Here is a 12,958-nt window from a genome sequence, read left to right as displayed (position 1 = left end):
GGATTCAATATTCTAAAATCCATCAGTATTACTCATCATATTACTAGATCTAAGAATTATATAAGCATACGTCTACACAACACAGGGCTTCCCAGGTGGTGCTACCACTGTCTTCCGGGCGGTAAAGAATCTGCCTGCCAACGCAGGAGACGCAGGCAGGAAACAAGTGTTTGATCCCTGGGTCAGGAAGATCCCCTGGAGGAGGAAATGGCAACCCACTCCAGGATTCTCACCTGGAAAATTCTCACCTGGACAGAGGAGCCTGGTGGGCTACAGTTCATGGAGGAGCAAAGAGCTGGCCACAACTTGCTTGACTGAGCACCTGAGAGAGACATAACCCAAAATAACTCATAGAAAATTACTATAAGCACAAAAATTAGTAAAATAGGGTATAGAATCAATCTACAAAAATGAAGTTTCCATATTTTCAAATAAAAATCATTTTATATTGAAAAAGAAAACCCCCTTTGTGAAAGCCAAAAAACATTAAATACCATACCATAAACTTAACAATAAATGTCCAAATCCTCTATGAAGAAAGACTATAAAACCATGCAAAAATACACAAAAATAACCTCGCATAAATAGAAAGACATACCATATTCTTGGATAGGAAGACTTAATATCAAAGATTTCAGGTCTCCCCAAAACTGATTCACAAAATTTAATTTAATGTAATTCTGAAATTTAATATAATCCAATAAAATATGACTAAATTTCTTTCTGGAGCTAGGTGAGTTTATTATAAAATTCACTGGAAAGAACAGATAAGCAAAAATAGTCAAGAGGGAAAATCCTAAAAATAATCTTTAAAAAAAAAAACTGAGAAAAAAAAGAGAGAGAAAGAGAAGTAAGAAAGGATAGCCTTGTCAGATTTTAAAACATATTAGAATCTCTAATTAAAAGTGTGTGGTGGAGTGGGGGGACTTTTCCATTCATTGGAAAGTTCTTGATGCTGGGAAAGATTGAAGGCAGGAGGAGAAGGGGGTGACAGAGGATGAGATGGTTGGATGGCATCATTGATGAGTTTGCGCAAAGCCCAGGGTATAGTAAAGGACAAGGAAGCCTGGCATCCATGCTGCAGTCCACGGTCCACGGGGTTGCCAAGAGTCAGACACAACTTAGTGACTGAACAGCCACAAGGGACAAAGGAGCAAGGCAGGTGATACCACTGCGGTGCGTCCCATCTGGAAAATAGGACATGATCTCCAACAAACTCTTGTAAGGCAATAAAAAGAAGGCAGGGAAATCCATAAACTGAAGAGAAGAAAAGAAATATCAGCCCCTTGTAATGTGTGAATTGGATTTAGATCCTAATCTAACTGGAAAAATAAAAGACAGCTTGTGGAAATTTGAGCACTAACTGGATATTTGATCATACTAAAAACTTTCTAATGTTTTCCTTGTAATAGTGATGTTAAGATTGTTCTCTTTTTTAAGTTCTTTTCTTTTAGAAAGATGTATGCAAATATTTACAGGTGAAATGAAATGATCTTGGGCAATATTTAATGTTTTAAATACTCTGGCAAGGAGAGTATATATGAAACTAAAGTGGCCATGAGTTTCCTTTGTGACTGGGTGACAGAAACATGAAGATTGCCTGTAGTATCGTGTCCAATTTTGTAAACGTTTTTATACCAAAGATTTTTAAATGTAAGAAGCTCATAGAATGGGTAATCATTATATTTCAGTGAAGGTAGGCCATTTGAAAGGAGAGAACAGAGCAGGAAAATCCATTAAGTGCGTTTAACTAATACATCTCTCTTGCTCCCTTTTTACTGGGGTTGGATTACCTGTGAAACAAACACTCCACGTAGAATGTGGCATGCCAACAAAGCTCTCCATCTACAGAGGCTGCCAAGCCTTGACACAGGACACTGGCAGCCCAGGTCTCTTTCCCAGGCTAAAACAGCCTTTTCTAAAAGTTGGTCTAAGGCATTCTGCCAATCTGCAGTCAGTTGGTGGGCATCCTGCTGGCATGTCCAATAACATATCTCAGACACTCAGGTAGCTCAGTCACCTGTTCTGCCAAGAAGTCTTCTCTGACCTGTTTTGTCCAACACTCTCTTCTCTAGATTTTAATAGGTACTTTTTCACCAAAAATTTCCTGTCTGTACTACCTACATTGCTGCTGTTTCTTCAGGTCTATCAAATCACACACATACACACACACACACACACACACACACACACAGAGTAGTGTCTTGTAAGAATAGGCACCAGAGCTCACTTAGCAAGCAGCACGGAGACTAAAATTGGAACAGTACAGAGAGGATTAACATGACCCATATGCAATGATGACATGCAAATCATGAAGCATTCTCTATTTCAAAAAAATTTTAAAGACTAGGCACCATCTACCTATCACCTCCTGTGTCAGGCATTACTGAGCCCTTTGCACTCAAACCTCACCAGGACCCTGAGAAAATTATTCCATTTTAAAATGAGGAAAATGGAGACAGAAACTTTAAGTAACTTAACCAAAGCCACAGAGTTTATAAATGGTAGACCTGGGATTTAAAGCCAGGTCTATCTGCTTACAAAGAATGTTTATTTAACCACCGTGCTGAATTGCCTCCTTTAGCAGCAAGGCTATTCAATCAGTGATTGCCAGGAGATACATGGATCTAGCTGAGAAATTCAAGCATGCCATCCCCATATCTCCCCTTTCATATCTTCATTATATCCCAATGCCAGGACATCCTCTCTGCTCCATCTAATGATAGAGGGGCAGAAGGATACATTCCACTGGGTCTGGAGGAATATAAACACATCTGGAAGGAGGCCACTGTGGAGCAAACCAAACTCCTCCCTGAGTGCGGACAGGAGGGGGTGTCTATAAATAATCATAAGAGTGTGAGAGATTCTTTCCTCTGGGGCTCCCTTTGCAAAAGGTTGATGGTAATTGATGAGACTACAGGGACATGCCAGTCCTTCTTCTCTTAGAACCAGGTGTGGTTATTTACAGAAATGTCATTTTCCCAGCCCTCCCTCCCCATCTCTGCCAGAGGCCTAGAGATCAGCAAATACCAATTTACTGCTGCCCTGGGGCACACAGCAATGAGCCGCCTGTATACACTACAGCCTATAAACCATGTTCAGGCTCCTGGTCTGGCTGAGAGCTGCTTCCTCTTTGGAAACTTGGTGAGAAAGACAGAGAGAGGTCACAGATGTCTCCTTCCCAGGAAGAGGGAGGTCAGGCAACCACACTTGAACCCATATCACAAGCCACCAAATCAATAAAATCTGGAGTTCCCACCCCGCCCAGCTCATAGCAGAAGAAATAAATAGACTTCTGGACCAGAAGTCAGAAGCGTGGATACAGACCAATCAATGTCTGAGTTGTAGCTCCTACATCTGTAAAATGGAGGCACGTCTTTGATCACATACCAGATACAAAGGTTTTTGGAAAGAATAAATTAAGTGATCCTGTTAAATAATTTGTACTGCGTGAGAGATCATCATGACAATCATTATCACAGTGCAGTCCTTTGAGTCACTGTTGCAAGTGCCTAAGACAGATCTCAGAAAACACCTTAAAACAGTACTACAGTACTCTCACGGCCTTGCTGGCTAGTGACCAGCCCAAACTGCCATAAAAGACATGCAAACCACACATATGAATAGAATCTAGGGAATAAACAATTTGCCTGTGTATAGACGAGATCTGAGGATTCTTTCACATGGACTATCAAATGACATTGTGTGGGATGGGAGGTTGAGTTTTGAAACCATCCAAAAGGTAAACTTCATTTTAACAGTATCCCTTTCCACTTTAAATAGAAAAATAAGTCATAGATAGAAACTCTGTAGATCTTCCACTGTGCACTACAGCAAATTCAACAATCCCGTCTGCTGCACCAGGAAGCCATGGTATCACCGAGTTCACCAAGGATGGAATGGTGCCCAAGTCTGACTTACTGGAAGAAGATGCTCATCATGGAGCCCATGACTCCTTGGGGTAGAAGCCTGACCGCAGGATGGAAAATAGAGAATCTTATGTCAACCAGTAGTCCTTATCACGGGCTTCCTTGGTAGCTCAGTGGTTAAAGTGTCTGCCTACAATGCGGGAGACCCGGGTTCGATCCCTGGGTTGGGAAGATCCCCTGGAGAAGGAAATGGCAACCCACTCCAGTATTCTTGCCTGGAGAATCCCATGGACGGAAGAGCCTGGGGGCTACAGTCCACGGGGTCACAAAGAGTCGAACACGACTGAGCGACTTCACTTCACTTCAGTCCTTATCACTACAGTCAGGTTACTGAATGCTCTGTCCTTGGTGCTGGGCTAAAGAAGTAAAGCCATTTTAGTTGCTATTCCAGCTGTGTTGTTCCTTCCTACTCCCTCCCTCCACACCATCTCAATATCTTAACTTCTCTCCATCCCCAAGCCACTGACCAAGTTTAAACATCTTCTTTTTCCTGGACCAGGACAATAGCTTCCTAACTGCTATCATTCATCCATCGAATATCCACTGAGTACTAGTCATGTGATAGGCACTGTTCTAGACCCTAGGGAAAAGTAATGAACTAAAGAACCAAAACAGCTGGCTCTCAGGGAGCCTTCTTATGAACTCCATCATCTAGTATCACAATTTTATAGCCCATCCTCCTTTAGCCAACAGAGAAATCTTTCTGAATCACAGATTTCATCATGGCCCTCCCAGGCTGGCAACCCTTCCCTTGTTCCTGATGCCTAAGATTGAAGTTCAAGCTTCATGGCCCACAAGACCCTTCCAAACGTAGCCCCACCAAACCATGCAGCCTCATCTTCACCTTTTCTCTGCTCCAGCACCTCTTCTATGGTGAAAACAGCTTGCAACAAACAATAGCAAGCACTATAGATGTACTTGAACCTTGAGGGCAGAGAGTCAGCAGGTATGCTCAGCTGCCATCCTCCAGCATCCTGAAGAGAAGCATGTTTAGGCTGTAGCAAGGCTTTGTATATGTGGGTCATCAGATGGCTCTGCCCCTTGTTGTTCTCTCTTTGTAAGGAGTAAATGTGAAAGTGGCTTTGCCTCAGGAAGAGGAGAAATAATAAGCATTTGGGTTCAGGTACAGAGAAATGCGGGCTTACCTGGTAGCTCCACTGGTAAAGAGTCCGCCTGCAATGCAAAAGACCCTGGTTAGATTCCTGGGTCAGAAAGTTCCCCTGGAGAATGGATAGGCTACCCACTTCCAGTATTCTTGGGCTTCCCTGGTGGCTCAGACGGTAAAGAATCCACCTGCAATGTGAGAGACCTGGGTTTGATCCCTGGGTTGGGAAGATCCCCTGGAGGAGGGCATGGCAACCCGCTCCAATATTCTTGACTGGAGAATCCTCATGGATAGAGGAGCCTGGTGGGCTCCAGTCCATGGGGTTGCAAAGAGTCAGACACAACTGAGCGACTAAGCACAGCACAGCACACACTGAGAGATGAAGGCTGAAGTGCCTGTGCGTGGAGGACTGCTAGGAGATGTCAGCTGCCTAGCACCTAGAGACCCTGAGAGCCCCCATTCTATAAAAACTGAATTCAGGCACAGCTAACTGATCAAAGAAAGAGGTGAGTTTATTCAGGTCCCGGGGAATTTGCAGCCTCTTCTGGGATTTGAGAATCGTCCATCCTAGCTACCTCTAATGCCAGGGAGCCCAGAGAGAGTCCCTAGTATCATTCATCAGTTCCACCCATCTCCAGTCACACTCCCAGCACAGCATATGGCCCCATCAGAAGCCCCATATACACCAACATCTTCATTCTCCAAGCATGCCAAACTCTGATGCCTCCATGCCTTTACACATGTGCTTTCTGGCACCTATGGCACTCTGTCCTCTGTCAGTCTGGAGAATTCTTCCCACAGATGTCAAAAAGAGCATCTGACAAAAGAGGTGGTTTATGTCATCATTCAAAGCCTTAATTCTCTCCACTGAGACCCCTGAGATATACACATATATAGGTCCCCTGGTGGCTTAGATGGTAAACCGTCTGTCTATCAATGTGGGAGACCTGGGTTTGATCCCTGGGTCAGGGAGATTCCCTGGAGAAGGAAATGGCAACCCACTCCAGTACTCTTGCCTAGAAAATTCTGTGGACGGAGGAGCCTGGTGAAGGCTACTGTCCATGGGGTTGCAAAGAGTCAGACACGACTGAGCGATTTCACTTCCTATTTCACTTCATATGTATATATATATATATACACACACACACAGTCAGTCGCTCAGTCGTGGCTGACTCTTTGCAACCCCATGGACTGTAGCCTTCCAGGCTCCTCTGTCCATGGAATTTTCCAGGCAAGAACACTGGAGTAGGTTGCCACTTCCTTCTCCAGAGTGTATATATACATTCACACACTATTCCATACAGTGGTTAAATTTCTCCCCCAAGAGTCCTGCTAAATTTTGCCTCTTGCAATATATTTCTCCTCACAGAGTCTCCCCACTGAATTATGAGCTTCTCAAATGTAGGGACCATGCCTGCCATCCCTATATTCTGCCTGCCACAGAGTAGGTAATCAGAGAATGTTTGTGGTAGATATTGGACTGGAGTAGACACACCAAGCCTTCTCCTGCTGTGAAAGCAAGCTTAGCACATGCTAATCCCTCAGCCTAGGAATGCTCTTCCCATCATGCCAAATGACTGATTCCTTCCTTTTCTGTAGATCTCAGCTTAAGTTTCTCCTCCCCATAAGTCAATATAAAATAAATTATTTTCCACATAACTTCCTGCTTTTTTCTCCATGGGACTTCCAGAATTTATAATGTTCATGGTCTGTCTCTCCTACTTGACTATAGGCTGCATAATGCATAGAACTGTGTCTATTTTATTCATCATCATGGGGGTGGGGAAGGACAAAAGGAGCTTAATCTGTAACCATTTTGTGTGTGTGTGTGAAGGAAGCACATCTAGCTCAGAAAAAAGCCAGGTTAATGAGTTTCTTCTGACCCAGCTCTGCAGCACTCCTGCAGCGGTGCTTCTGCATCTTGTCACATATTGGAATTACCTGGGCAGTTGTAAACATTACTGACTTCTGGGTCCCACCACCAGGCCTTCTGATTCAATTATTAGGGGTGTTGCCTGAACATGCTGAGGTTCAGATGCTGTCCAGGTGCTTCTAACGTATAGCCAGGGCTTGGAGCCACTGCCCTACAGTGGGGCTTGCTTTCCAGGGTTTTGAATCCCAGGGACGGTGGAGCCTGGTGGGCTGCCATCTCTGGGGTCGCACAGAGTCAGACACGACTGAAGTGACTTAGCAGCAGCAGCAGCAGTGGCCTCCGGGGGTCATGACTGACAGCTTTGTCACCAGAGATCATTGTTGTCATCTGACAGGGAGAAGAAGCCCATGGCACCTCTGGCCACCTGAGCACCATTACCTGAACTCCTTAGAGCAGGTAACACATGAGACATAATAGGTTCTGAAGCTCCACCACTAGGTTCCCAGTGTTCAGGAAGGATTGAGGAGTCAGAGCTGGCTTGGCCCAGAGAGGAGCTAAGGCAGTCATTCCTTTGGCCATGACTACCAAAGCAGGATGGCCACCCATCCGGGCCTTTGCTTCTCCTTCCCTTCCTCTTGATTTCTGTGTTCCCTCGGTTACACTGCCTTAGGTGACCTGGGTTAAACAGCTCTCCAGCCAGGCTCTCCCTGGTCCTGCAAAGGAGAAGCTGGTTTCAAGTCTTGTGGTTTATCCTGCAAATAGTCCTCACTGTTTTAGAATCAACATCTTCAAGCAGAGAAACATTGTCTTCAGATATGTGTTTACAAAGATAGCTCTGATAGTGGGATTTTTATTAGCAGTCTAACCTCTTCCAACCCACAAACTTTTACTGCATTTCTTCTAAATACTCATCACTAAGCTAGAGGCAGGAAAATGTTTAAGTGAATAAGATGCAACCCCTTCTCTCCATGAGCTAGTGGGGGAAATATGCTGGTAAAGGCATCACTGTAGACAAAGCTGAAAATGTGAAGCCAAGGATGAGCCCAAGGTGTCACGTGAGGTAGGGAGGCGATTCCTGAACTCAGTCATTGAGGATGGCTGAGAGTTGGCCGGGTGCAGGTGGGGAGGATGTCCTCGAGGCAGAAAAGTCCATGTGAATAAAGGCTCCTTGAACAAAAATGAGGCAACAAAGATGACTAAGAAAGGAAACTGCATTAAGAAGGGCAAGCCAGGGGCTTCCTTGGTGCTTCAGTGGATGAGACTCCATACTCCCAATGAATGCAGGGGGCCCTGTTCAATCTCTGGCCAGGGAACTAGATCCCCCATGCCGCAACTAAAGATCCCAAATGCGGCAACAAAGACTGAAGATCCCACGTGCCACAACTGAGACCCAGCACAGTCAAATAAACAAATTAAAATAAATAGAAAAAGAAGGGAGGGCAAACCATAAGATGCTGTGGGACGTAGTGTATGTGAAAGGAGTCACAGCAGCACATGCTTATACAGCGCTTACTGTGTGGCTGGCACTATTCTGTATGAGTGTACATTTATTTTACTCTATTTGTTTACTCGCTTCATTCCCATAACAACCTAATGAGATAAGATGATCATCCCCATTTTACAGATAAGAACATCAAGACACAGGCGGTAAAAGTAACAGCCCCAAATCACACAGCAAGTGACAAAGCCAAGACAGGCTAACGCTGGAGCATACACTCTGAACTGCCATGCTTCACAACCTTTACGATAGATCATTGGCATCAGCTGTGCTTAAGGAAATTGGGCATTATCATGGAGGGCAAAGGCAGCCACTGAAGAATTTTATACAGAGGGTGGGACCATTATACACAGAGTTGAGGGGACAGCTTTCAGGGTAGGAATAGTCTTTGGAAGATTGGTGGTAGAAGAGGAGAAAGAAAAGTCTAACCCAGGGCTATTGTTTGAAGGGTGGAAAGGAGAAAATGAACTCGACACAAATTCTGGCATTTGAATTAATGAGACTTTACGGTTGATCAGAATAGGGCACATGAGGTGCAGTCAAGAATGCCACCCAGAGTTCTAATCTGGATGGAAAACAGACTTGAGGGGAAGGGATGTCATTTTGGACGGGTCTGGTTTTGGCTGTCTGTGGGTCCCAGTGGGGATGGAGGGCAGGTAGTTGGATGTGTGGACATTTCCATGGTGACAGTGTGGTCAACACCTTTGTGTGAGTGGAATGGAGGAGGGGTGAGGATAAATGCTACAGAAAGTCCCATGACCTACGTGCCCCACACCTCTGAGTACTTCTCCACTAAACAGGTTGTCAATATCTATCACTCATCAATCTCTCCAAGGTCCTGACACATTCATTTTTGGCTGACATTCAGCTCTTTCTCTACAAGCAGGTAAAGATAGATTTTCACTCATCAAACTCTATTCATTATTCTAATTTAACTTCTCTGCAACCAGAGTTATAAGCAGTTTTAAGCAGAGCATTATCCTGATCTGAAAGACACAATTGCTTTACGCAATCATGAGAGGTCAATTTAAGATTGCAAGAGGCTGATAGTCTCATTTCTGAGAACTCAAACTCATTTCAATGGTGTGGGGCTTCTCAGGCAGCTTGCTGAAATAGCAGAACTCCTTTGCTGTTGTAGATTCAGGTCAGGGCATCTTAGCCAAAGAAATGGCCCCAAAATACTGATTACCTCCTGATGTTCTCCTCAGCTTTCCCCTTTTCAGTGGAAAACAGGAAAAGTGGCTTCTCTGATTGTAGGAGTCAGGGCTGCCTCTGTGCTCCATTCAGAAAACCAATCCCAGGAAGCCACTTTCTTCTGAGTCGGCCTCCAATCAGCTCAGCCACTTCATCTCATCTCCATCTTTCACTCCATTGGCCCCCACTCACCATATCAAGAATACCAGTCAACACAAATCCTGCCATTGAAAACCATGGTATCTCATCTAGTACCACAAAGCTTCATCACTGGTTCAGCCCTACCACTCCCTCATCCATCTTTATTTTTAAACAGTTGTAAGAAATTTCAAGGTGGTGGAAAAGTTAATATTCTAACAAGTGGATGTGGTGACTGCTAGTTTTCTATACAAAAAGCACTCTCCCTTCCTATTCTGTAGGGCTCCCCTGGTGGCTCAGACAGTAAAGAATCTGCCTGCAATGCAGGAGACCTGGGTTCAGTCCCTGGGTTGGGAAAATCCCCTGGAGTAGGGCATGGCAACCCACTCCTGTATCCTATGGACAGAGGATCCTGGCGGGCTACAGTTTATGGGGTCCCAAAGAGTTGGACATGTAACACTTTACACTTCCTATTCTGTAGGGGGCAGCAAAAAGCCCTGCTAGCAGACTGAGAGGGTCTCAACAAGAGCCCAGAGTTTCCACTCTCAGCTGAGAGTAAACACCTTTTGTCTCTTCACCCTTTCTCTTCTTCCTGCTGGCATGCTGCAGGACAGCTGGAGCACCTCAGCCCCAGCCACTGACCTCCAGACTTCTTTCACAGGTCAGAAAACAATCTGATAATGTGTTTAAGCCAAAGTTTCCTTTTCTAGCAGCTCTGCTCCTATGTGTCCCTCTGAAAAAGTGGAAAATAAGGACACCTAGAAAGGCCTTCCCAGCCTTGGCAAGTGTTTCTTTGGGAACAGCCACTAGAGCTCTGCATTACCATTATGAGTGTTGGTATTCCACCCTAAATAGTGAGGCCTTGAAGGCACACACGCTGACTTACCCACAATTACGTAGCGGCACCTTGCAGGGTGAGAAGTTTACAAATGGATGTTGAATAAACAAGTGGAAATTGCACTGGGGTCTGGTGTTCATGACTGAGTCCCAGGAACTGGCCAATTGATGAAGCTATGCACCGCCAGCCTTGTAGGCAGGATACTGCCATTGTTACCAAAATGCAAAAAGCACCAGGCCCATTATCTCCATGCGGTGGTTGTTGAATCAGTACATCCTTGGGATGAGAAGAAACCCTTCTTAGGCATTCCAATATTCTGCCATGGTTAGTCAACTCCACAAAAAAAGCATTATATATCTTTGCAGACTACTTTTTTCAGGGCTTCCCAGGTGGCTTAGCAGTACAGAATCCACCTGCATTGTAGGAGACACTCGGGTTTAATCCCTAGGTCAGGAAGATCCCTTGGAATAGGAAATGGCAACCCACTTCAGTATTCTTGTCCAGAAAATTCCATGGACAGAGTAGCCTGGTGGACTACAGTCCATGGATCACAAAGAGTCAGACATAACTGAGCATGAGCTACTTTTTTCATTAAAATTTTATGGAGGATCTTTGAGCTTGATAATTAAGCTTAACATCTGCTTTGTGAGTTAAATGTCCTCATTGCCTCTGTTTTACTGATGAGAAGCCTGAGATCTAGAAGTTGAAATGACTCACCCAAGGTTATGTGCCATTACAGGTAAGGTAGGGATCTGAACCCAGCTCTGCCTACACTATTCCTTGTTACCTCACTGCCTTTCTACTTCATGTTTTCAGTTCCAAAAGGGGAAACATGGGGCATAGAAGGAGGTCTATGCTTCCTGCCCTGTGATCACTAGGCTCTTCCAGCCCTAAGTGGAGAAGTGGGGTGGGGAAGGAGGAAGGCCATGAGCCACTGGTAACCTGAAACCCCAGAGTCCCTCCTAAGACCTAAAAACATGAGCAGTCGCCTAAATTAAAATTAACATGCTGCTTGGCTGGAAGGCTGTGCAATTGTTTTTGAAGCTGAGTATATTATGTTCTAAATGTTTAATCTGGCAGAGGCCATAAAAGACGAGTTCCAGGCCATTTGGAACTTATATTGCAAACAAGATAGTCTGGGAGGCAACTTAAAAAAACTGATAGCTATCCCAACAGAGTGACACAGACAAATTGATCTGGTTCAGATGGATGCAAGGCAACAATCTGGGGTGAAAGAGACTCCTTCTTTGACAGGAGACAGGCAATGATAAAAGCAAAATGGTCAGCTGTCGGGTCTTGCTTCCTGATGCTTGGGGAGGCTCCGCTGAGATGGCAGGAAAAATCAATATAGCCAAGGCAGACATGTTGATTCATGGCGCCAGACGGTCACAGAAGGCAATCCTACCCTTCAGATATTGAAAGATGCCCATTTAGCATGTTCAAGTCTGATGCACTCCATGCCCCAGAAGGCAGAGCCTCCCAACCCAAAGCCTGCAGCCGAAATAAGCACATATATAACACCAGCCAGGGATTCTCCTATTGAAGGCGTCCTAGCTGAGGGGAAAGTACAGCACGGTGGCTAAATGCTCAGGTCTAACTGTCAGAGAGATGTGGATTCAAATCCTAGCTCTTCTACCTATTGAAAACATACCTCTTTGTACTGTCTAGGCCCCCATTTCCTCATTGAGTCAACTTCTCAAAAAGGAGTACTGGTCTACCAGCATTGTTGTGAGAATTAAATTAATAATTGGCATTGTTGCTGCTGTAGATTAAGTGTTGAATAATGTGAGCTGCTCATATTAAGTTTTCAGGATGCCAAAGCCCATGGCCCAGGCATAGCAGTATTTCAAAGCTGGGGAAGGTCACAACCCAGCTTCCCCTTCTGGTATTGCAGGAATTAGGTACATTCTTGGCAATGGACACTGTCTGGCATCTCTCAGTTACTATTATGACAAGGGTGTGGCATGAGGGCTTCAGAGCAGGCATAACTTGAGGTGGAAACAAGCTGACTGAAATGTACCCTGGCTTTATCAAATTGAATCCTCCTTCTAGAAATAGCCTCAGGGGATGAAGCACATCACACTAAATCAAACACTTTATAGCTATTTACACTGATTTCTCACAACTCTGTGAACTGAGGCACAGAGAGGGTAAGAAATTTGCCCACAGTCACACAGCAGCCTTGGAAGGAGGCAGAAACCATGGTTTTCCAAAATATGGATTTCTAAATCCAGTATTCTTTCTACCACATCACTGCTGTGCCTTTATTTATAGAAGCATAAATAAGATTGCAAAGGAAATGTTTGGCTTGCTTAAGAAAGCCACCAGTTCTTAAAAGTCTATAAAATTAATTTAACCATCTGTCTACAGAAACTTACTGCAT

The 12,958-nt window shown here is 44.6% G+C and overlaps 1 non-coding gene across 1 annotated transcript; it reads left to right on the top strand.

Annotated features, from left to right (window-relative positions):
* The first annotated feature begins 2,222 nt into the window (after nt 1-2,222).
* LOC129629398 (U6 spliceosomal RNA) lies at nt 2,223-2,331 on the top strand. The gene has a single exon (XR_008703227.1). It is a non-coding gene; the product is annotated as a U6 spliceosomal RNA (small nuclear RNA).
* Nucleotides 2,332-12,958: the final 10,627 nt, after the last annotated feature.

This window comes from Bubalus kerabau, chromosome 15 (genome assembly GCF_029407905.1).
Source record: "Bubalus kerabau isolate K-KA32 ecotype Philippines breed swamp buffalo chromosome 15, PCC_UOA_SB_1v2, whole genome shotgun sequence".
Taxonomy (NCBI): domain Eukaryota; kingdom Metazoa; phylum Chordata; class Mammalia; order Artiodactyla; family Bovidae; genus Bubalus; species Bubalus kerabau.
Note: the sequence above shows the minus strand (reverse complement) of the source record. Positions and strands in the feature narration are given on the sequence as shown.